Here is a 22,488-nt window from a genome sequence, read left to right as displayed (position 1 = left end):
TCAGGTCTTTTTTTCTCTATTTCAATTGTCGTTTACACATGCACGACTTTAAAAGCTAGCAAGACAGGTTTCGATTCACATTAGCTGGCGAGCCTTGTTAAAAAAACTAATGATAATGTAACATGCCACTGTTTGTTCATGAACAAAGTTATACTGAGATTTCCTTAGATACGCGATTAAAAAATAAATAAAAATTTGAATCTTCTGCGGAACACATTCCATAAGAATCAGCGGTTCTACAATATATATCGCCTTTAAAGGTGGCTTCTCAAAACGCTTTACGGGATAAAAACAACCAGAACAGCAGCAACAACAATATTGTATTTCATTGCACTTTGAAAACCAAGTAATAACTTAACTCAGTACGTGCAAACGTTTTGTATGTTGCTGTCGTGAATGCCTGCGTACCCATAAGTATCTTATTTGCCTTGAGTCCTGTCTACAGTATATTTGTCCCCCTACCCCCTCTCTCCCTCAATTCAATTCAATTCAAGGTGTTTTATTTGCATGACAGATGGGTACAATTCTTGTTGGGAATGTATACAGTACTTTGATATTTACACCCGGCGCGGCACCGAGGGGGCGTCTGCATTTATAACTTAGTTTTTAAAATTAGTCAAGCAATATGAAGCATCTCCTTTAACTTTTAAGTCCCTTACTGTATTTTTGTATTATATTCCCTATTAATCAAACTCTAAGAGTATGTATCGGCTTGTCAGTCAGGTCTTTTTTTCTCTATTTCAATTGTCGTTTACACATGCACGACTTTAAAAGCTAGCAAGACAGGTTTCGATTCACATTAGCTGGCGAGCCTTGTTAAAAAAACTAATGATAATGTAACATGCCACTGTTTGTTCATGAACAAAGTTATACTGAGATTTCCTTAGATACGCGATTAAAAAATAAATAAAAATTTGAATCTTCTGCGGAACACATTCCATAAGAATCAGCGGTTCTACAATATATCTTATATATTATAATATATCTACAATAAATCTTGTGACTTTTGAAATTTACTGGGGGTGGACCACGTCTGTAAATTTCGATGGGTCCAGAGGCAAAAGTGCCTTGCCTTGCAATCTCCGGGAAACCATTAGTACGATGGTGAATCGGAGATTCTCAACCCTTGCTGCGTACGACTGGAAAAGAATTCGTGATCGGATCAACGAAATGCTTCGTAGGAGGAGGCGCTCTTTTCCTCTTGTCTAACAGTCTGTCCACAAACAAAACATTCCTGTTAGACAAGAGGAATTGAAAAAAAAACAATTTTGTCAATGAAAACCGGTTTGTGTGTCTCTCCCTGCTGGATGTCCCTCTCACAAACTGCTGAATGAATAAAATAATTTTATTGAAAATGCGTTTGCGATTGTCTGGTCTTTAAATTCTTGAGATACGCGATTCCATATTATATTCCCTTTTAATCAAATTCTAAAAGTATGCTTGTTGACTCCGGTATCGCGTTAGTTAAAGACTTCGATGCTTAAAATGTTTAGGGAGAAATGGAATACTGGTGTGTATGTTTTCTTTAAAGTACCGAGACCAGCCATATACTGTATGTTTAAGTTCCAAAATTAATATTGTTTATGGACTTCACACGCGTTGCAGTATGCTCCTATTCTTTTTATGCTCAGGCACTAAGTAAAAGGAGATGCTTCATATTGCTTGACTGATTTTAAAAACTAAGTTATAAATGCAGACGCTCCCTCGGTGCGCTGCTCTGGTGCGCCGGCTCTTACACAGTGCCTGTCTGCCGTAAGCGTTACAATATACATACCCAACACTGCTTGTACCCATCTGTCATGCAAATAAAACACCTTGAATTGAATTGAATTGAATTGAGGGGAGAGGGGGGGAATACTAAAACCAATACTGGCGACTTGCTAATGCGTTGGTTTAACAGTCCGGGTGTGGCAGGCTTCCAATGTCAACTCGACTCCATTGGAAGACAATGAACGTATTTTAGCCCTAAATGAATTAATAGCAAACATGGTTTACATAAAATACATTTTTCCAAGACAGTTTATAATAATACGATCTATAGTTGAAATCTGAGCCTACTTTAAAAATAAAGGAAAAGCATTTTCAGAGAGCAATCACGCTGTGTTTATGTAGAAAAAGCGATTAGGTTTATGAGCAATCTAATTACCTATTCGCTTAAAACGCTATATAAAATAAAGTTTATTTAGAGATGAATGATCAGTGTCGCAGTTTAAATAATGGGAGTCAGGAAACTAACACACAGCGCCACCAGATTTAATAACGCAATAAAAACGCTATAAAATAATGTGACTAGGCACAGAAAAAGTTTACAGCACAGTACAATATAAATGCTGACCATGACTTTAGAAGCATAAATTACCTTACACTCAATTTAAACACAAGCTGTCTTTCTGTATGAACCTCTAAGCTGGTTCATACAGAAAATGTAGAAATGCATTAGCCTGATTATGATTAAAAAACACATAATTAAACACGCGTTTGCGATTTAAATCAGAACACGATTTAAATCAATATAAATGTTTATATTGTAACGCATACTGTCCAGCCTCCATTTCTCTATAAAAATTTACTCTGTTGCACACACACACACAATAGAAGCAGGAACCGCTGTCAGAAGGGAAGATATGTTCAAAATATCGCAAATATCGATCATGTTGCGATATTTTGAAATATAAAAGTCAATTGATTGTCCATAATATCGCTATTCTATTTTTTCGAAGAAATGTTTGTTAAAAGAAAAGTCCAGCACCAGCTGGATTCGAACACACAATCTGGCAGCTGGTAGTCACGCACCTAGACCAGTCGGCTACAAGACAGCTCGCGTGAACAGACAGGCGAAACAGCCCTACACAGCCCTGTCGCAGCACACGAATACCGTTATTAAATTCTTTAGATACGCGATTCCATATTATATTAGCAGAAAAGCTTAAAACTACCACTTTTTCACACGCTATTTCACATGCTAGTTAAATACTTCGATGCTTAAAATCGTTAGGGAGAAATGGAATACTGGTGTGTATTTTTCCTTTAAAGTGCCGATTCCTGGAATCTGACTGGCTGACACCCCTCTGAAGTGGTTCCATAAAATCTGGTATACGGAAAAGAAAACGTTGATAAATACAAGTGTCTTTTAATACACTCTTTGCTGTGCTCTTGAGGATCCTTGTGATATTTTAAGCTCTAGTTGAATGATAGGTGTCGCATTTTAAATCATTTTCATAGTTAGAAATTATGAAACGCCCTGTTAAAAGCAAGGAAGTTTTTATGCCCGTTGAAGTAAAACAAAATGCCTGACAAAGTATGGCTTGGACAGATTCCAAGTGCTTGTACAAATGTGCTAAAGAAATTATACTTTGAGTATACAGCTTGTCCAAAGTCATCCATTATTAATACTATTAGTAATATCTTCAGTAAAGGCTTTGATGCATAAATATTTCTGTTAAAGGTAGGTTGTGTACTTTTGTCCAACTGAGCAATCTTGCTTTCATAAAATATACCAACATTTTAATGACTGATGATTAACATGCTGTAATACACAGTTCAAAATTAAAGGCTCAAATGCTGTACATGAGAGGTTAAGCTCCCCCTGGCGGTTTTACAAGATGACGCCGGATAGTTAACCACGTGACACCACGTTAACTGCGTCATACCGCGTGATACTGTGACACGCCCACCGGGGTATGCCGCGAAATACCTCACGCATTTTGAATGGCTGCATCTGTATATGAGAAACTATATATATACACAGTATACAGCATATGAATATGTATATACTTTACATGACTGCGAGGAATATGAAACGTAATAAAGAGCAAGCTGCTGAAATCGTTTATGAATTTTTGATTCAAGATTTTTTTATTTGCCATATACAACAAGTGTATTGGAATGCTTACTCGTTCAGCTGTAGCCAGTAACAGTACAGAAAAAAAAATAGGCACAAATGACAAACAGACATGGACAATAAATTTAGACAATAGACGTTTTAATACAGCCTAGACAGGTCACAGTGCAGACAGCGCAGTACCTTACAGTGCAGGTGCGAATATGAGCTGTTTAAGATGCGGGCTGCTTGGGCGAAGACACTGTTTTTGAATCTATTCAAAATCCATCTCTCAGACCCCAGGGGTGAAAACAGATCATGGCCCGGGTGAATTGGGTCCTGAAGTATAGCTCGAGCCCAGTTGTGGCAGTGGTCGAGATCTATCTGGTCGATGGAGGGTGGCTCGTTCCCAGTGATTTTCTGGGAAGACCTCACAACCCTCTGTATGGCTGTTCTGTCCTGTGGCTCCACCATACAACACCGTAACACCACCAGACAGGACACTCTCAATCGGATTACAGTAACAATTAGTAAGTGTTGTCTTGCTCATCCCCCACTTCCTTAACTGTCTCAAGAAGTGAAGGCGCTGGTGGGCTTTAGTGAGGATGGCAGCAGTGTTCTCTGGCCAGCTCAGCCTCTCAGTGATCTGGAGGCTGAGGAACCTGAAGGTGCTGACAGTTTCAACTGGAGCCCCCTGAATGATTATGGGTGTATGACGTCCTCTGTGCCTCCCGAAGTCCACTATAATCTCTTATGTTTTGGCGATGTGAAGTGTGAGGTTGTTGTTGTGGCACCACTCCATCACATTTCATCACTGTTGCTGATAAGACCGATGACTGTGGTGTCATCAGCAGACTTGGTGATGCGGTTGCTGTTAAATCTGGCCACACAGTCGTGTGTAAATGGAGAATACAGCCAGGGGCTCAGGCAGCAGTGTGTCCCCCTGTGTTGAGGATCAGAGGGGATGAGGTTTTGATTCCAGTCCTCACCACTTGGGGTCTGCCTGTCAGGAAGTCCAGGACCCAGTTGCAGATGGAGTTGTTGAGGTCCAGACCCCTGAGCTTGACCACCAGCCTGCCTGGCACAGTTGTGTTGAAGGCTGAGCTGAAGTCAATAAATAACATCCTGGCACAGGTGCTCCTCTTGTCCAGGTGGTGTGAAGGGCCAGTGAGACAGCATCGTCCACTGACCTATTATTCCTATAAGCAAACTGCAGGAGGTCCAGGGAGTCCGGGACAATACTGCTGATGTGTCCCCTCACCAGTTTCTTCTGTGCCGGTGGCACTTCATGACTACTGAGGTGAGTGCCACCGGGCGGTAGGCATTCTGACACGACACCTTGGTTGCCTCAGGCAGGGGCACGATAGTAGTTCTCCTGAAGCACAGTGGGACAGTAGACAGGGATAGTGACATGTTAGATATTACAGTGAAGACAGGGGGCAGCTGTGCTCTGCCTGCCTTTTAAACACAGAAGGTGAGGCCATCAGGGCTCGCAGCCTTGTGTGGCTCCACCTGTCCGAAAGCTCTCCGTACCTCCTGTTCAGACAGCTGCAGCACAAACTCCCCAGGCTCACTGGGCATTCTGGGTGAAGGGTCTGTGTTGTGAGCATCAGACCTGGCATAGAAGTTGTTTAGTTGGTCAGGCAATGAATCATCAGCTGTTGTTTTAACACCCATTTGTCCTTTATAATTAGTGACAGCCCTCAGGCCATTCCAGAGGTGCACTGTGTTAATGCCCCCACATTGTGATTCAAGCCTGTCTCTGTCGTCCCTTTTCGCATGTCTGACGGCCCTCTCCAGGTCACACCTGGCTTTCCTGTACAGCCCAGGGTCTCCAGAGTTGAAGGCCACAGACCGCTCCTTCAGCTTGGCTTATACAAATACAAATGTCAACACAGTATTTGATACACTGTGTAACTGTATTATCATGATTATGACAAGGTAGAATCACTTAAACGAACTGAAATTGTTCATTTATACCATGAGATATTTTGAAACATTAAATGTATTTTACAGCTAATTTCTTGCTTTCATTTCTCCTACACGCAGTATTGTTATTAACAGAAACTACGAAACGAAGAAGAAACACCAGATACTGAGCTCTGGCTCGTTCATTCCAGTGTTGACTTGTCTTTGGCGACACCTGGTGGCCACAGCGGTCAGTCCGCCACGTCGCCCGTGAACAGGCAGCGCGCGTATTACAGCCTGGAAGACGCACAGAGGGAAACCGGTTTCATTTCTGTCTCCTTTCTAATCCACTCCGGGATGGAATGATGAAAGTGGGAGACACTTTTCCCCCGTCACCCACGACACGATCCACACTCAGACTGCTTGGTCATAACTCCCGCTTGCTTTTTACTCCATTTCTGAACGTTGTTTGCCCTATGTACGGTTCAAAGTTTTGTGGTCATCAGTTTAATGCGCTTTATATGACTTCGCGTGGTGTTCTGGTCTCTTGTCCGGTGAGTTATGAAGATGAGATCTTCCCTTTTCTTCAGCCCGGCGTTTTAATCTTTTGGGGGAATATGGTCTGAGTTGCAACAGTCACACGGAAATAATGTTCATAGAAATAATGTTCATTTCGACATGACCTGGAGCTCATTCCTCTTCCAGCTTCATTAGCGCAGTAGGTAGCACGTCAGTCTCATACTCTGAAGGTCGTGAGTTCGATCCTCACACGGGGCAGGGATCGATGCTGTTTGGGGCTCTTCACAGATGGGGCGTGAGACGTTCACTCACACACACGCGTGTTCTTCTCTTCCACGCCCAATACGACATGTTTAGTCCGCGAAAAACACGGTTTCCACTCGCGCGTTTTAAAAATAATGATTCATGACGGCTCATGTTCGCTCATGCACGCGTGTTCTTGCACGTGGAATGCGTGACCTTTCCAAGGGAGAAAAGCACAGCCCAGTACTCGATCGGAATCTCCGGGCTGTTTTTGTCCTTGTGCGTTTAGCACAGAAGCACGTCTGACAGCAGCAGATCACACAGTTCATTTAAGACTGGCCACATGTGTGCAGCAGTTTTTTTCTCGTGTTTCTGTTTTCTTCATTAATTTGCTGCTAATTATCGGTATAAAGTCAAATCAGTCAGGATCTCGGACTTTAATAAACGAGCACTTGGGTCTAACACTCCTTGCATAACAAGACCGTCAAAGGAAGTAGACCTTAATTTAAGATCGAATATCAGTAGGTGTAGGTGTCTGAACTGTAGAGTTTTTAAAATTTCCCTGCGAGGATGGTCTGCGCTGTTATTGTGATTCCTGTCAGAAGCGCGTGTCACATGTAACTTCTCTCCAGTGTGATGACAGTTTCTGAAGCAGGGAGAGAGATCTTATATACATTTCCTTTCCCCACTAATCTGACTACTATTCCAAAGGGGTAGTCAACTACCAACAATTCCCTTCAGTTATGCTCCACATTAATGTTCCATATGAAGTGGATTTAAAACAGATTTAAGGTGATGTTCGTGTAGTCGTGGCCGAGTGGTTAAGGCGCTGGACTAGAAATCCTTTGGGGACTAGAAATCAATGAGGGACACATCCCGTAAAGAAAGCATCTTTAGCTTTTTCTGTGTTTTCTTGAGTCTTCATTTAATCTGCTTTCCTACTGTTCATCATCTTTAAATCCACTTAATATGGAATATTAAGATGAAATGTTGTAACTATACGGAACAAGTAATAGGTTTATTCCATGCTGAAAAAGAGGAAGAAAGAGAACACAACGTTTCGGCTGTGGAGCCTTCTTCAGGTGTGAATATATAAGGAATTGTTATATAGGAATTGTTTGCCTTATAGTTTGGAACCTATTAGGAATTGTTTGCAGCGGAAAATAATACGATATTTGCAATATTATCATATTGTGTATAGCCGGCTGTGGCGGCTAAAAATGAGTAAAATACACAGCAGTATTTCACCTTCTTCCTAAACACTTTTTTGCTTATAGAACCCAGCGCATCTGCGACAGATCTGAATGCCGGAGTCTCGCTGTATTTCTAATACCAGTGTGATACTCGAGAAACGTAGTGGGGTCGCGGTGTCTCATAGGACCGGCTGGCAGACTTGTCAGCAGTCAGGATGGCCGAGCGGTCTAAGGCGCTGCGTTCAGGTTGCGGTCTCCCCTGGAGGCGTGGGTTCAAAATCCCCTCCTGATACGCACAGCTCTTCCTTATCAGTATAAAAATATAGAAATATAATAAATATAGCACAGATATCTCTTATCTTTTCTCCTTAGAGCACCAGTGAAGGAAGCACTAAGTACTGCACACCGAAAATGCTTCTACAACATCTCGCGAGCTCAGCCCTGAGCATGAACTGCAGGAGCTGTGAATCAGAACATTTCAATTCATCTGATCAGTAAATGAATATGCAGGACCCGTTAATATCGGGTCTCTCCTGTTCGCACAGTATATAACTGAACGTCCCTCGTAATTTGAAAGAGACCGGATAAGGACACGGAGCTACTAACGCGATTCTCATTGCAATTAGTCCCGAGACAAGCGAGTCCAGCGGCTGCGGGTTTGAAGGTGAACGTGTCTCGTATTCTAAGGGCTTCTGCTTCCACTGATGAATGATAGAGCTTCGTGGGGAGATCCTTCAGACGATCAGGCGAACACGTCGCTCTTTCGGTCACGTGTAGAGGCTACAGTTGTGTCAGCAGTGCGCTAAATGTAAGTGCATCTGTAGCGCTTCATCGCAGAGATTTTTGTTTTAGCGCACCGTTATATTTACTATATTTATTATACACGTGTAAATTAATTACTGCGAAAATAATTTACTTCGTACACTGTGCACAGTGCCGTATACTCCTAGTTGCGGCACACACGATACATACAGTAAAAAGCCTCAGGCACTGTGTTAGATGTGTTTTCGACGTTATATATGCGTTTATTCATGTCGTCGATTTTACGGTTGCAATTCGACGTTGATTATACGTCGAGGCGACGTATATATACGTATATTCGACGAATCAATGCCCACAGCTTGGCATACATGGGTTTTGCGGAGGGGGTCTTGCCACCTGCCTGAAAAAAAACAGTAAAATGTTTGAGTGCCTATAGAGTTTCTATTTTTATTTTCTTGGGAAAAGTTGATACCATTTCCTGGACACCCCGTCCCCCGATCAGTGCGCGGTGCCCGGGGAAAAATCTGTAGGGGGGCGTCTGAAATTCTGAGGGGGGGTGATATTTCGGTTGAAACGGAGCTGTACGGTGCAGCTACCCAAATGAAATCTCGCAGCTATGCCATTGGTTAGTGCTTCATGATAGAAGACGACTAGCAATCTGGTATTTGCGATGAAGTTCAGTTTCACATTTTTCGTCACTCTCACGGTTTGTATTGCCTGGAGCGAAAAGTACCATAAGCGTTCATTTTTGCAGCTACATGGACGTTCTGAATCGTTAAGAAAAAAATGTTGTAAAACCAACAGAAAGCACAGACTGCTATAACTAGTCCTAGTTATATAACGATTTTAAGTATAATGATAAACTACTGCAAGGAATCGGTCCAACTGAGCAAACAGGATCGTAATGTTGACACTCAATAACGACACTGATATGTGCAGTTCCTGGACAGATAGCCCTCCTGCCCATCAAACAGTCCGAGTGACTGTTAGTGTCATTTAGTGTTGTCTGACCATTGACAAAGTACAACTATTTTTTTAGGGCACAAGTTAAGTTAAGTAAATCCTTTTGCCCAAAACTGAAGGGACGACACTCCTCCCCCCGTGACGCCAGGCCTGTTCCCAATCCTTTTCCATAATGTCATTATACTGTATATAATAACAGTGACCGATCCTTACTAACTGTATGCGTTAAAATTGCACATCAGCACATAGCCGCGATGTATTATCAATGTTAAATTTCAACCATAATATCGACAACATTAATAAACGCATACGTTGAGAAAATATCTAACCCAGCATATTTTCCGGTTATATACCACAATGCATTGCTAGTATTCGTTGGTCGCCATTTTGGACACGTTTTTCAAACGTAGAAGTATATCCGCAAATATCTCAGCAATCCTCTTTTGACGAGTAAGTATAAATAATAATAATAATAATAATAATACTATCTGAATACATACAGATCTTACTTAATATTATTTTGATTAAAATAGTATGTTAATAAGCAAAAAATGGCACATAAAAATAGTGTGAAGGGGAAGATTACACAAAATCGTTTTGCCGTTTCTCTAATTTTATCCGTTTATTTCAGCTTTGAGCTTAGTAAACCTTAATGGTTCATTTTTTAGATTATACTCAAGAAGATATTAACCATAATTTATTTGAGTAGTAATATTATATAATTTTCTCCTAGCTGCAGTGCTGAAGTCCCACCCTACGTCGAAAGAAAAAGATATAAAGGAGCACGCAATGCGTTACTTGAAGAATACATATGCAAGGCAGGGGGCCAGGAGATCTGGACACTGAAAATAATAGGTTTCTGGTCCTGTTAGGACAATTAGACAGGGTTTGCAAATGGTGGACAAAAATCGTCTTAACTTCCATTGTAATATTTGTTTTTTTTGGAAATATATAAGTTGTACATTTTAAACTTTATATTTGAATCAAAATGTGGTTTTGAGTTAGTGTGTTAATGTAATTAGTTTGTGTTTGTCATTACTATACTGTATATTGATGTTACCAGAATTTGTAGTTGAAGTTTAAGACTAGTTGTGTTTTTTTTTATGATTATTACCCATATGTTGATTGTTGATTGATTGCATACAATGTATAATTTAATTTTTCAGGTGTGAATGTGTATTTTCAGAATAAATTTCTAAACCAAATCATTGGCTTGGTTTACTTGTTTCTACACCTATAAAACCTATCTTTGATGTATAATAGACCTCTACCCATATACGTATAATAGACCTCTAAAGTTATCCGTATAATAGACCTCTAAAGTTATCCGTATAATAGACGTCTAACCATATACGTATAATAGACGTCTAAAGTTATCCGTATAATAGACGTCTAAAGTTATCCGTATAATAGACCTCTAACCATATACGTATAATAGACCTCTAAAGTTATCCGGAACTCCAACCATATATGTATAATGAACGTCTAAACATAGACGTATAATTGACGTATAACTTTAGACGTATATTAGAATTTCATTCTAGACGAATTTTAGACCACATTTAGACGTCTAAGGTATGCGTTTAATAGACGTATATTATACGTCTTTTGCCAACTGGGAGTCCTGTCACTGGACACGTATCTAAGTAATTAATTCATATAATTAACGTAAATTAACAATTAACGGAGTTAAAACGTTGTTTTTTTTAAGTTTAAAAGTTTCCCGTCGGGTAATCAAACTCTGATCTCCCCCGTGACAGGCCGGGATACTCACCACTATACTAACGAAGAGCGCGTGTCTGTCGTTGGTCTTGAGCTGTTTCCTGTTTACTTCCTCTCAGGGCTGGTGTTTTCCAGTTCGGCCTGTTAATATGATTCTTCACAGAAATGAGAATGAAAATGTGGAGAGATGTTATACGAATTTCCTTTTTCCGACTAATCTAACTGCTACTCCAAACCCAGTGGGCAAAAGACGTATAATATACGTCTATTAAACGCATACCTTAGACGTCTAAATGTGGTCTAAAATTCATCTAGAATGAAATTCTAATATACGTCTAAAGTTATACGTCAATTATACGTCTATGTTTAGACGTTTATTATACATAAATGGTTGGAGTTCTATTATACGGATAAATTTAGAGGACTATTATACATATATGGTTGGAGTTCCGGATAACTTTAGAGGACTTTTATACGGATAACTTTAGAGGTCTATTATACGTATATGGTTAGAGGTCTATTATACGGATAACTTTAGACGTCTATTATACGGATAACTTTAGACGTCTATTATACGTATATGGTTAGAGGTCTATTATACGGATAACTTTAGACGTCTATTATACGGATAACTTTAGACGTCTATTATACGTATATGGTTAGAGGTCTATTATACGGATAACTTTAGAGGTCTATTATACGTATATGGGTAGAGGTCTATTATACATCAAAGATAGGTTTTATAGGTGTAGAAACAAGTAAACCAAGCCAATGATTTGGTTTAGAAATTTATTCTGAAAATACACATTCACACCTGAAAAATTAAATTATACATTGTATGCAATCAATCAACAATCAACATATGGGCAATAATCATAAAAAAAACACAACTAGTCTTAAACTTCAACTACAAATTCTGGTAACATCAATATACAGTATAGTAATGACAAACACAAACTAATTACATTAACACACTATCTAACTCAAAACCACATTTTGATTCAAATATAAATTTTAAAATGTACAACTTATATATTTCCAAAAAAAACAAATATTACAATGGAAGTTAAGACGATTTTTGTCCACCATTTGCAAACCCTGTCTAATTGTCCTAACAGGACCAGAAACCTATTATTTTCAGTGTCCAGATCTCCTGGCCCCCTGCCTTGCATATGTATTCTTCAAGTAACGCATTGAGTGCTCCTTTATATCTTTTTCTTTCGATGTAGGGTGGGACTTCAGCACTGCAGCTAGGAGAAAATTATATAATATTACTACTCAAATAAATGATGGTTAATATCTTCTTGAGTATAATCTAAAAAATGAACCATTAAGGTTTACTAAGCTCAAAGCTGAAATAAACGGATAAAATTAGAGAAACGGCAAAACGATTTTGTGTAATCTTCCCCTTCACACTATTTTTATGTGCCATTTTTTGCTTATTAACATACTATTTTAATCAAAATAATATTAAGTAAGATCTGTATGTATTCAGATAGTATTATTATTATTATTATTATTATTATTATTATTTATACTTACTCGTCAAAAGAGGATTGCTGAGATATTTGCGGATATACTTCTACGTTTGAAAAATGTGTCCAAAATGGTGACCAACGAATACTAGCAATGCATTGTGGTATATAACCGGAAAATATGCTGGGTTAGATATTTTCTCAACGTATGCGTTTATTAATGTTGTCGATATTATGGTTGAAATTTAACATTGATAATACATCGCGGCTATGTGCTGATGTGCAATTTTAACGCATACAGTTAGTAAGGATCGGTCACTGTTATTATATACAGTATAATGACATTATGGAAAAGGATTGGGAACAGGCCTGGCGTCACGGGGGGAGGAGTGTCGTCCCTTCAGTTTTGGGCAAAAGGATTTACTTAACTTAACTTGTGCCCTAAAAAAATAGTTGTACTTTGTCAATGGTCAGACAACACTAAATGACACGAACAGTCACTCGGACTGTTTGATGTGCAGGAGGGCTATCCGTCCAGGAACTGCACATATCAGTGTCGTTATTGAGTGTCAACATTACGATCCTGTTTGCTCAGTTGGACCGATTCCTTGCAGTAGTTTATCATTATACTTAAAATCGTTATATAACTAGGACTAGTTATAGCAGTCTGTGCTTTCTGTTGGTTTTACAACATTTTTTTCTTAACGATTCAGAACGTCCATGTAGCTGCAAAAATGAACGCTTATGGTACTTTTCGCTCCAGGCAATACAAACCGTGAGAGTGACGAAAAATGTGAAACTGAACTTCATCGCAAATACCAGATTGCTAGTCGTCTTCTATCATGAAGCACTAACCAATGGCATAGCTGCGAGATTTCATTTGGGTAGCTGCACCGTACAGCTCCGTTTCAACCGAAATATCACCCCCCCTCAGAATTTCAGACGCCCCCCTACAGATTTTTCCCCGGGCACCGCGCACTGATCGGGGGACGGGGTGTCCAGGAAATGGTATCAACTTTTCCCAAGAAAATAAAAATAGAAACTCTATAGGCACTCAAACATTTTACTGTTTTTTTTCAGGCAGGTGGCAAGACCCCCTCCGCAAAACCCATGTATGCCAAGCTGTGGGCATTGATTCGTCGAATATACGTATATATACGTCGCCTCGACGTATAATCAACGTCGAATTGCAACCGTAAAATCGACGACATGAATAAACGCATATATAACGTCGAAAACACATCTAACACAGTGCCTGAGGCTTTTTACTGTATGTATCGTGTGTGCCGCAACTAGGAGTATACGGCACTGTGCACAGTGTACGAAGTAAATTATTTTCGCAGTAATTAATTTATTATATTTACTATATTTATTATACACGTGTAAATTAATTACTGCGAAAATAATTTACTTCGTACACTGTGCACAGTGCCGTATACTCCTAGTTGCGGCACACACGATACATACTGTACAGTAAAAAGCCTCAGGCACTGTGTTAGATGTGTTTTCGACGTTATATATGCGTTTATTCATGTCGTCGATTTTACGGTTGCAATTCGACGTTGATTATAGGTCGAGGCGACGTATATATACGTATAGCCGTAATTTTGCCGTAAATATACGTATATTCGACGAATCAATGCCCACTGGGAAGGTGAAACCCGTCAATTCTTAAAAGGTTTTTGAAAATCTGCCTGAATACGATTTTGTTTAAAAATCTTTCTGTGTTTATTATAAGAATCTCCAGCCAAAAAATAATGAACTTCTGAAAACAATGAAACTAAAAGGATGAAACCAAGCGCTCTTAGTTACTGAGTGTTCATGAGCGTCAATAAACAACTGAAAGCAGGTGAAATCACCGTGTGCTTTCACTGTTCCCAAGCTCAGTTAAAATAACTTTCCAGCGTTAGAAACCTCATTAATAACAACTGATTCTACACGTGTTAGTAGTGTGTGAGGAGGAGCGGTAAATAAAGTGTATTAACATACACAGTCAAGTTATTCACTCATCACAGAGCTCTTAAAAGGAGACACCCCAGATGGGATTCGAACCCACATCAAAAATTAACATTTAAATTGCTATCAGAGAAGGTTGTACGACTATCGCATCATTTTATCTGAGAGGGAGACATTCTGTGTCACAGTTCTCGTTATTCGTGATCCTGCGCTTGAACTCGACCGGTTGCTGATAATGTCGGCTGACAGAGAGGCGCCTCAGTAGCGGCCTGGAGAGGAACAAGGCGCCCCTCAGAACGCGCGTCATTTCTCATCACACAGCGCCGGTAGTGCAGCTTGACACTCGAAGGCTCCACGAGAGCCTTCTTTTCTTCTCAGCAGAGAATAAACCTTTACTTGCTCCTTAATTAACGAGAGTCTACCAGGACTGGGGATGAAAACCACGTGGTTTTTATGTCTCTTGGATCTTAAGTCCAATGCTTTTACCGCTCAGACTTTCTGCTCAATTACAGCACTAGAAATGTTCTGATTCAGGGCTTCTGCGGTTTCTGCTAATTACACGCAAGTGGGAGACTCCCTCTCTGAAGAGTCCCGTCTCCCTGCAAGAGAGAAGGCCAGTCAATCAGATGTACTCTAAAAAGCCAACATGAGAAAATCGCAGTGTGTCAGGAGTGGTTTCTTAAAAGCAGAAAATACGAGGAGAGCTAGACGTATGTTTTTGTAATCACGGAATAAATCAGGACTTGTCCGCGATTGGAGGCCGGGACCTCTCGCAACCAAACAGGAAGTCTAGACCAACGAGCCAGAGAGATCGTGCGTGCTCTGATTTCAAGTGTGTTTTTCACGAGTGTGCGATCGCACAGAAGACTCGAGAGGGATTTAATGTGCATGGGACGGAGGTGATCACTAGCACTGGAAGGGGGATTAGCTCAAATGGTAGAGCGCTCGCTTAGCGTGCGAGAAGTAGCGGGATCGATGCCTGCATCCTCCAGCCTTTTCGCTCTATGTACTAGAGAGGACAGACTCCTGTCTCACTTGCAACGTTGTGAAGACTTTGCGTCGAGCGCTGTAAGGACGCGATGACCTCTCACTGCCACGTTTTCAATTTAAAGAACTATCCCTTCCACGGGAAACCTGTTAAAACAGGAGAAAGTCTGCGATGTATTTTGTAGATGTAGCGCAGCGCTGATTCACTGAGCAAAGACCACCGATAGGTGGCGTTAATGGAGCGTTAGATGTTGTTGAAACGATTGTCTTCATTTAATCTGTTCTCCAACTGTTTATCATCTTTAAATCCACTTAATATGGAATATTAAAATGGTAGAATTTTAATCACAAGGTAGAATCACTTAAATGAACTGAAACTGTTCATTTATACCATGAGATATTTTGAAACATTAAATGCATTTTACAACTACTTTCTTACTTTCATTTCTCCTACACGCACTATTGTTACGAACAGAAACTAAGAAAGAAGAAGAAACACCAGATACTGAGCTCTGGCTCATTCATTCCAGTGTTGACTTGTCTTTGGCGACACCTGGTGGCCACAGCGGTCAGTCCGCCACGTCGCCCGTGAACAGGCAGCGCGCGTATTACAGCCTGGAAGACGCTCAGAGTGAAACCGGTTTCATTTCTGTCTCCTTTCTAATCCGCTCCGGGATGGAATGATGAAAGTGGGAGACACTTTTTCCCCGTCACCCACGACACGATCCACACTCAGACCGCTTACTTATAATTCCCGCTTGCTTTTTACTCCATTTCTGAACATTGTTTGCCTGATGTACGGTTCAAAGTTTTGACACAGCGTGGTGTTCTGGTCTCTTCTGGTCTCTTGCCCGGTGAGTTATGAAGATGAGAGCTTCAGTCACACGGAAATAATGTTCATATATATAATGTTCATTCTGACAAGTGAATCGTCACCCCTTTTCGCCGTCATTCTGAAGAGAACAATTTGAAATCTCACCAAGCACAATGTGGCTCGCCGGTCTAGGGGTATGGTTCTCGCTTAGGGTGTGTGAAGGCCCGTGTTCAAATCCCTGACAAGCTCAGTTTTATTATGTGATAGGAAGACATATCAAACTCACTTCTTACCTTTTGTCCGCGATAAACACGGTTCGATCCCTCGCTATGATGCTCGGTGTCCACTCACACCTTTTTAAAATAATGATACATGAGAGCAGCAGATAAACTCCGAGTGGTGAAGGTGTCTCCACCACCGGATCTTGTAAACCAGCAGTCAGCCCGTCAGCTGCAGCACCTGGCTATAACCTCATTACACTCGCTCTGCTGTGCTCCCGAGGAGGGCTGGATATGTCTTCCTACAATAATAGAAAAAAAGATGGTCTCTTCGCGCACAGAGGCCGGAGACAGACCGGAGACAGGTTGGAAATGATGCGGGAACGAGCCCGTGTCAGTTCGAGAGAAAATGAAGCTTGGCGTGTAGTCATGGCCGAGTGGTGAAGGTGATGGACCTGAAGTCTATTGGCATCTCCCCGCCCAGGTTTGAATCCTGCCGACTACAGGTGTGTTTTTCCTTTTGGTGAATCCAAATAACATGTCAATTTACATTTGCATTTCTATCAAACTGGGTTGCACGTCTGTCGTTTCATTTTATCTGACAGGGAGTCTTTATTATGTGATAATACGAAGACATATCAAACTCACTTCTTATCTTCTGTGTATCTGAAACGAGTAGACTAGAGGAGGAGGGAACTTTATTGCCATATGTACATGTACATTGGAATTCTTATTCTCACTGATCTCTCTGGACAGCAACAGACACCACCACACAATGGAGACAGTACATTACAAACAATAAATAACAACAGGAGCCATCAATATGTTGTTGGACAATAAGTACAGTATGTAGTAGTGACAAAAAAAACATAGTAGACCATGAGGAAGAGCAGAGTGTGGACATGCATTGAGGCTGAGACCCTGCAGTTAGCTGTTGAGGATGCACACTGCAGTGGGATAGAAACTGTTCTGGAGTCCAGTGGATCTTGTTTTAACAGCACGGTACCGCTTGCCAGAGCGCAGGGGGGAGAATTTGTTCCGGAATGGCTGGGATCCTAAATGACGGATTGGGATTTATTGTGACAGCGGATGGTGTGGATCTCACCGACTGATGGGAAACAGACCAGTGCAGTGAGACTCGCGCCGATCGTTTAGACTAGGCCAACGAGCCCACCCTTTCCCTCTCTCCTGCCAAATCTGTCGCAGATGCGTTTGGTTTTTATGAGCCATCTGATGGGTGAAGTCTAAAAAAGGCAATTGAAGTTTAATTTATCTAAACCCGCGGGAACTTCTGATTGCTGGAGAGATTCTACAGCTCTTGAAAGGAAACAGTGAGGCTGTTTCGCTACCTTTTGTGTTTGCTTAGTGAATCCGCTGGTGATTATCGGTATAGAGAGATAGAAGTCCCAAAACTGAGCACGAAGAGAGTGGGACGGAGTGGAAACGATACGGGAACGAGCCCGTGTCAGTTTGGGAGAAGGTGGGTTTGTGCGTGTAGTTGGGGCCGAGTGGTTAAGATGCTGGATTTGAAATCCATTTGAGTTTTAAAAACAGAGAGGCGCCTCGGTAACAGCCTGGAGAGGAACAAGGCGCCACTCAGAGTGCGCGTCATTTCTCATCACACAGCGCTGGTAGAGCAGCACTGATTTACTGAGAAAAGACCATTGCTAGGTGGTGCTAGTGGAGCAGTAGATGTTGGTGAAACGATTATCTTCATTTAATCTGTTCTCCAACTGTTTATCATCTTTAAATCCACTTAATATGGAATATTAAAATGAAATGTTGTAACTATAAGGAATTGTGTGCAGCTGAAAATAATATGATATTTGAAATATTATCATATTGTCTATAGCCGGCAGTGGCGGCTAAAAATGAGGAAAATACACAGCAGTATTTCACCTTCTTCATAAACATTTTTTTGCTTATATAACCCAGCGCATCTGCGACACATTTGAATGCCGGAGTCTCGCTGTATTTCTAATACCAGTGTGATACTCGAGGACCGTAGTGGGGTCCTGGTGGCTGATTAGATCGGCTGGCAAAGTTCGAATCCCACTCCTGACACGCACAGCTTTTCTTTATTGGTATAAAATATAGAAATATAATAAATATATCACAGAGACATTCTCATCTTTTCTCCGTAGAGCGCCAGTGAAGGAAGCAGTGAGTACTGCACAGCGAAATTGTTTCTACAGCATCTCACGAGCTCAGCCCTGAGCACGAACTGCAGGAGCTGTGAATCAGAACATTTCAATTCATCTGATCAGTAAATTAATATGCAGGACCCGTTAATATAGGTTTGTTACCTTGTCTTTCCTGTTTGCACAGTATATAACTGAACGTCCCTAGTAATTTGAAAGAGACCGGATAAGGACACGGAGCTACTAACGCGATTCTCATTGCAATTAGTCCCGAGACAAGCGAGTCCAGCGGCTGCGGGTTTGAAGGTGAACGTGTCTCGTATTCTAAAGGCTTCTGCTTCTACTGATGAATTGCTGTTTCAGCTCTAACGGGAGACGAGTTTGTCTCATTTTCAGTTAAAACGTTGTTTTTTTTAAACTGATGTGAGGTAGTTAAGGAGTTATCCGTCTCCCCGTCAGGGAATCGAACCCCCGTCTTTCGTGTGACAAGCAGGGATATTCACCACTATACTAACGAGGAGCGCTTGTTCGGTGCTGGTCGTGAGCTCTATTTCCTGTTTACCTCCTCTCAGGGCTGATGTTTACACTTCAGCCTGTTAATACGATTCTACACAGAAATGAGAATGAAAATGGGTAGAGATGTTATACGAATTTCCTTTTTCCGACTAATCTAACTGCTACTCCAAAGGTGAAACCCGCCAACTCTTCAAAGGTTTTTGAAAATCTGCCTGAATGTGATTTTGTTTAAAAATCTTTCTGTATTTATTATAACAATCTCCAACCAAAAATATTACGATGAACTTTTGAAAACAATTAAACTAAAAGGATGAAACCAAGCGCTCTTAGTTACATATTGAGTGTTCATGAGCGTCAATAAACAACTGGTACTTATTTAACAGTACCAAGCTTTCAGATATTCTCAGGTTTCCTAATTTAGTTCACCTGGAATGAACGTGAATGAAGGCGCTGTTTTCCTCGTACCGTCATTTTTCTACATGAAATGTATTCAGTAGCACAGTAAACAGAGACACTCAATTTCATCAAACGGGGAATGAAGCGGAGAGTGAAAAATGATTTTTTTTAAATGACCCGACCCGCACTTAGCCCCTCGGGAAGGTAAATTCCTCACGACAGCGCGGTAACTCATTGGACCCGCTCATCCAGGTGACTGTGGGGTTCGACTGACCTGACTTCACTTACAATTCAACATTTGTTTAAACTCATATCAGAAGAATAACGAATTCCGTTCATTTGCATTTTAAAACAATAACGCGCAATTAAGCAGGTGAAAACGCCATTTGTTTTCACTGCGCTGTTTTTGCAATTCTTTTCAGAAGCGCGTATGGACACGTGTAACTTCCAGTGTGATGACTTCTAAAGCAGGGAGAGAGATCTTATATACATTTTCTTTCCAAAGGGGCAGTCGGTCAACTTTTAGAAGTTTTTCGAAAATCTGAGTTAGAATGTTTTTTTTTAAAAAATCCCTAATTCTTATAACATTCTCCTGCAAAAAAAAATGATGAAGATGAACTAAACGTTGAAACCTAAAAGATCAGCCCTGAGAGGAAATGTCTCTTGACAGCAAACCGATCTCTAGCTCAGCGGTAGACACGCGCTCCTCGTTAGTGTAGTTGTGTCTTTAAAAATGGCTCAACAGTCTGGTTTCATCAAGAGCGGAAACAACAGAAATAAACTACAAACTGAAATTAATTCCTTCGCCGTTAATTAATTTATATTACTTACAAACATTTTATGGGCGTCTTTACACATCCGAGAGCCGGTGTAAACACCATTTCCTCTCACTTGGCCCATGCGCTGTCGAAAGGACTTAACGCGTTTTAAAACTCAAAACCGAAGCTGAAATAATTGTTTCCGAACGTGTTAGTAGCGTCTGTGGAGGAGCATTAGCGGTACATCCAAACATCTGCAGCCAAACCGCTGGTGACTATCGACATCGAGAGAGAGAAATAGCAAATTAATCACGAGATTAATTTGGGTCGGAAATGATGCGGGAACGAGCCCGTTTCAGTTCGGGAGACGGTGACGATGGGCATGTAGTCGTGGCCGAGTGGTTAAGGCGATGGACTAGAAATCCATTGGGGTCTCCCCGCGCAGGTTCGAATCCTGCCGACTACGGTTGTGTTTTTCCTTTTGGTGAATCCAAATAACATGTCAATTAACATTTGCATTTCTATCAGACTGGGCTGCACGTCTGTCGTTTCATTTTATCTGACAGGGAGTCTTTATTATGTGATAATACGTAGACATATCAAACTCACTTCTTATCTTCTGTGTATCTGAAACGAGTAGACAAGAGGAGTAGGGAAGTTTGTTGACATATGTACATGTACATTGGAATTCTTATTCTCACTGATCTCTCTGGACAGCAACAGACACCACCACACAATGGAGACAGTACATTACAAACAATAAATAACAACAGGAGCCATCAATATGTTGTGGGACAATAAGTATGTAGTAGTGACAAAAAAAACGTAGTAGACCTTGAGGAAGAGCAGAGTGTGGACATGCATTGAGTCTGAGGCCCTGCAGTTAGCTGTTGAGGACGTGCACTGCAGTGGGATAGAAGCTGTTCTGGAGTCCAGTGGATCTTGTTTTAACAGCACGGTACCGCTTGCCGGAGCGCAGGGGGGGAGAACAGTTTGTTCTGGAATGGCTGGGATCCTAAATGACGGATTGGGATTTATTGTGACAGCGGATGGTGTGGATCTCACCGACTGATGGGAAACAGACCAGTGCAGTGAGACTCGCGCCGATCGTTTAGACTAGGCCAACGAGCCCACCCGTTCCCTCTCTCCTGCCAAATCTGTCGCAGATGCGTTTGGTTTTTATGAGCCATCTGATGGGTGAAGTCTAAAAAAGGCAATTCAAGTTTAATTGATCTAAACCCGCGGGAACTTCTGATTGCTGGAGAGACTCTACAGCTCTTGAAAGGAAACAGTGAGGCTGTTTCGCTACCTTTTGTGTTTGCTTAGTGAATCCGCTGGTGATTATCGGTATAGAGAGATAGAAATCCCAAAACTGAGCACGACGAGAGCGGGACGGGGTGGAAACGATGCGGGAACGAGCACGTGTCAGTTCGGGAGAAGATGTGTTTGCGCGTGTAGTCGTGGCCGAGTGGTTAAGGTGCAGGACTCGAAATCCATTTGAGTTTTAAAAACAGAGAGGCGCCTCAGTAACGTCCTGGAGAGGAACAAGACGCCACTCAGAGCGCGCGTCATTTCTCATCACACAGCGCCGGCAGCGCTGATTCACTGAGCAAAAACCATCACTAGGTGGCGCTCGTGGAGCGGTAGATGTTGTTGAAACGATTATCTTCATTTAATCTGTTTTCCAACTGTTTATCATCTTTAAATCCACTTAATATGGAATATTAAGATGAAATGTTGTAACTATAAGGAACTGTTTGCAGCTGAAAATAATACGATATTTGAAATATTACCATATTGTCTATAGCCGGCAGTGGCGGCTAAAAATGAGGAAAATACACAGCAGTATTTCACCTTCTTCATAAATTTTTTTTTGCTTATATAACCCAGCGCATCTGCGACAGATTTGAATGCCGGAGTCTCGCTGTATTTCTAATACCAGTGTGATACTCGAGGAACGTAGTGGGGTCGAGGTGCCTCATTGGACCGGGTGGGTAAGGGGACAAAAGTCAGGATGGCCGAGCGGTCTAAAGCGCTGCGTTCAGGTCGCAGTCTCCCCTGGAGGCGTGGGTTGGAATCCCACTCCTAACACACACC

General features: G+C 41.3%; 1 non-coding gene across 1 annotated transcript; it reads left to right on the top strand.

Annotated features, from left to right (window-relative positions):
• Positions 1-20,775: 20,775 nt before the first annotated feature.
• On the top strand, positions 20,776-20,857 carry trnas-aga (transfer RNA serine (anticodon AGA)). Its single transcript has one exon. It is a non-coding gene; the product is annotated as a tRNA-Ser (tRNA).
• The last annotated feature ends 1,631 nt before the right edge of the window (positions 20,858-22,488 follow it).

This window comes from Atractosteus spatula, chromosome 5 (assembly GCF_055471065.1).
Source record: "Atractosteus spatula isolate fAtrSpa1 chromosome 5, fAtrSpa1.hap1, whole genome shotgun sequence".
In the NCBI taxonomy this organism is placed as follows: Eukaryota; Metazoa; Chordata; class Actinopteri; order Semionotiformes; family Lepisosteidae; genus Atractosteus; species Atractosteus spatula.
Note: the sequence above shows the minus strand (reverse complement) of the source record. Positions and strands in the feature narration are given on the sequence as shown.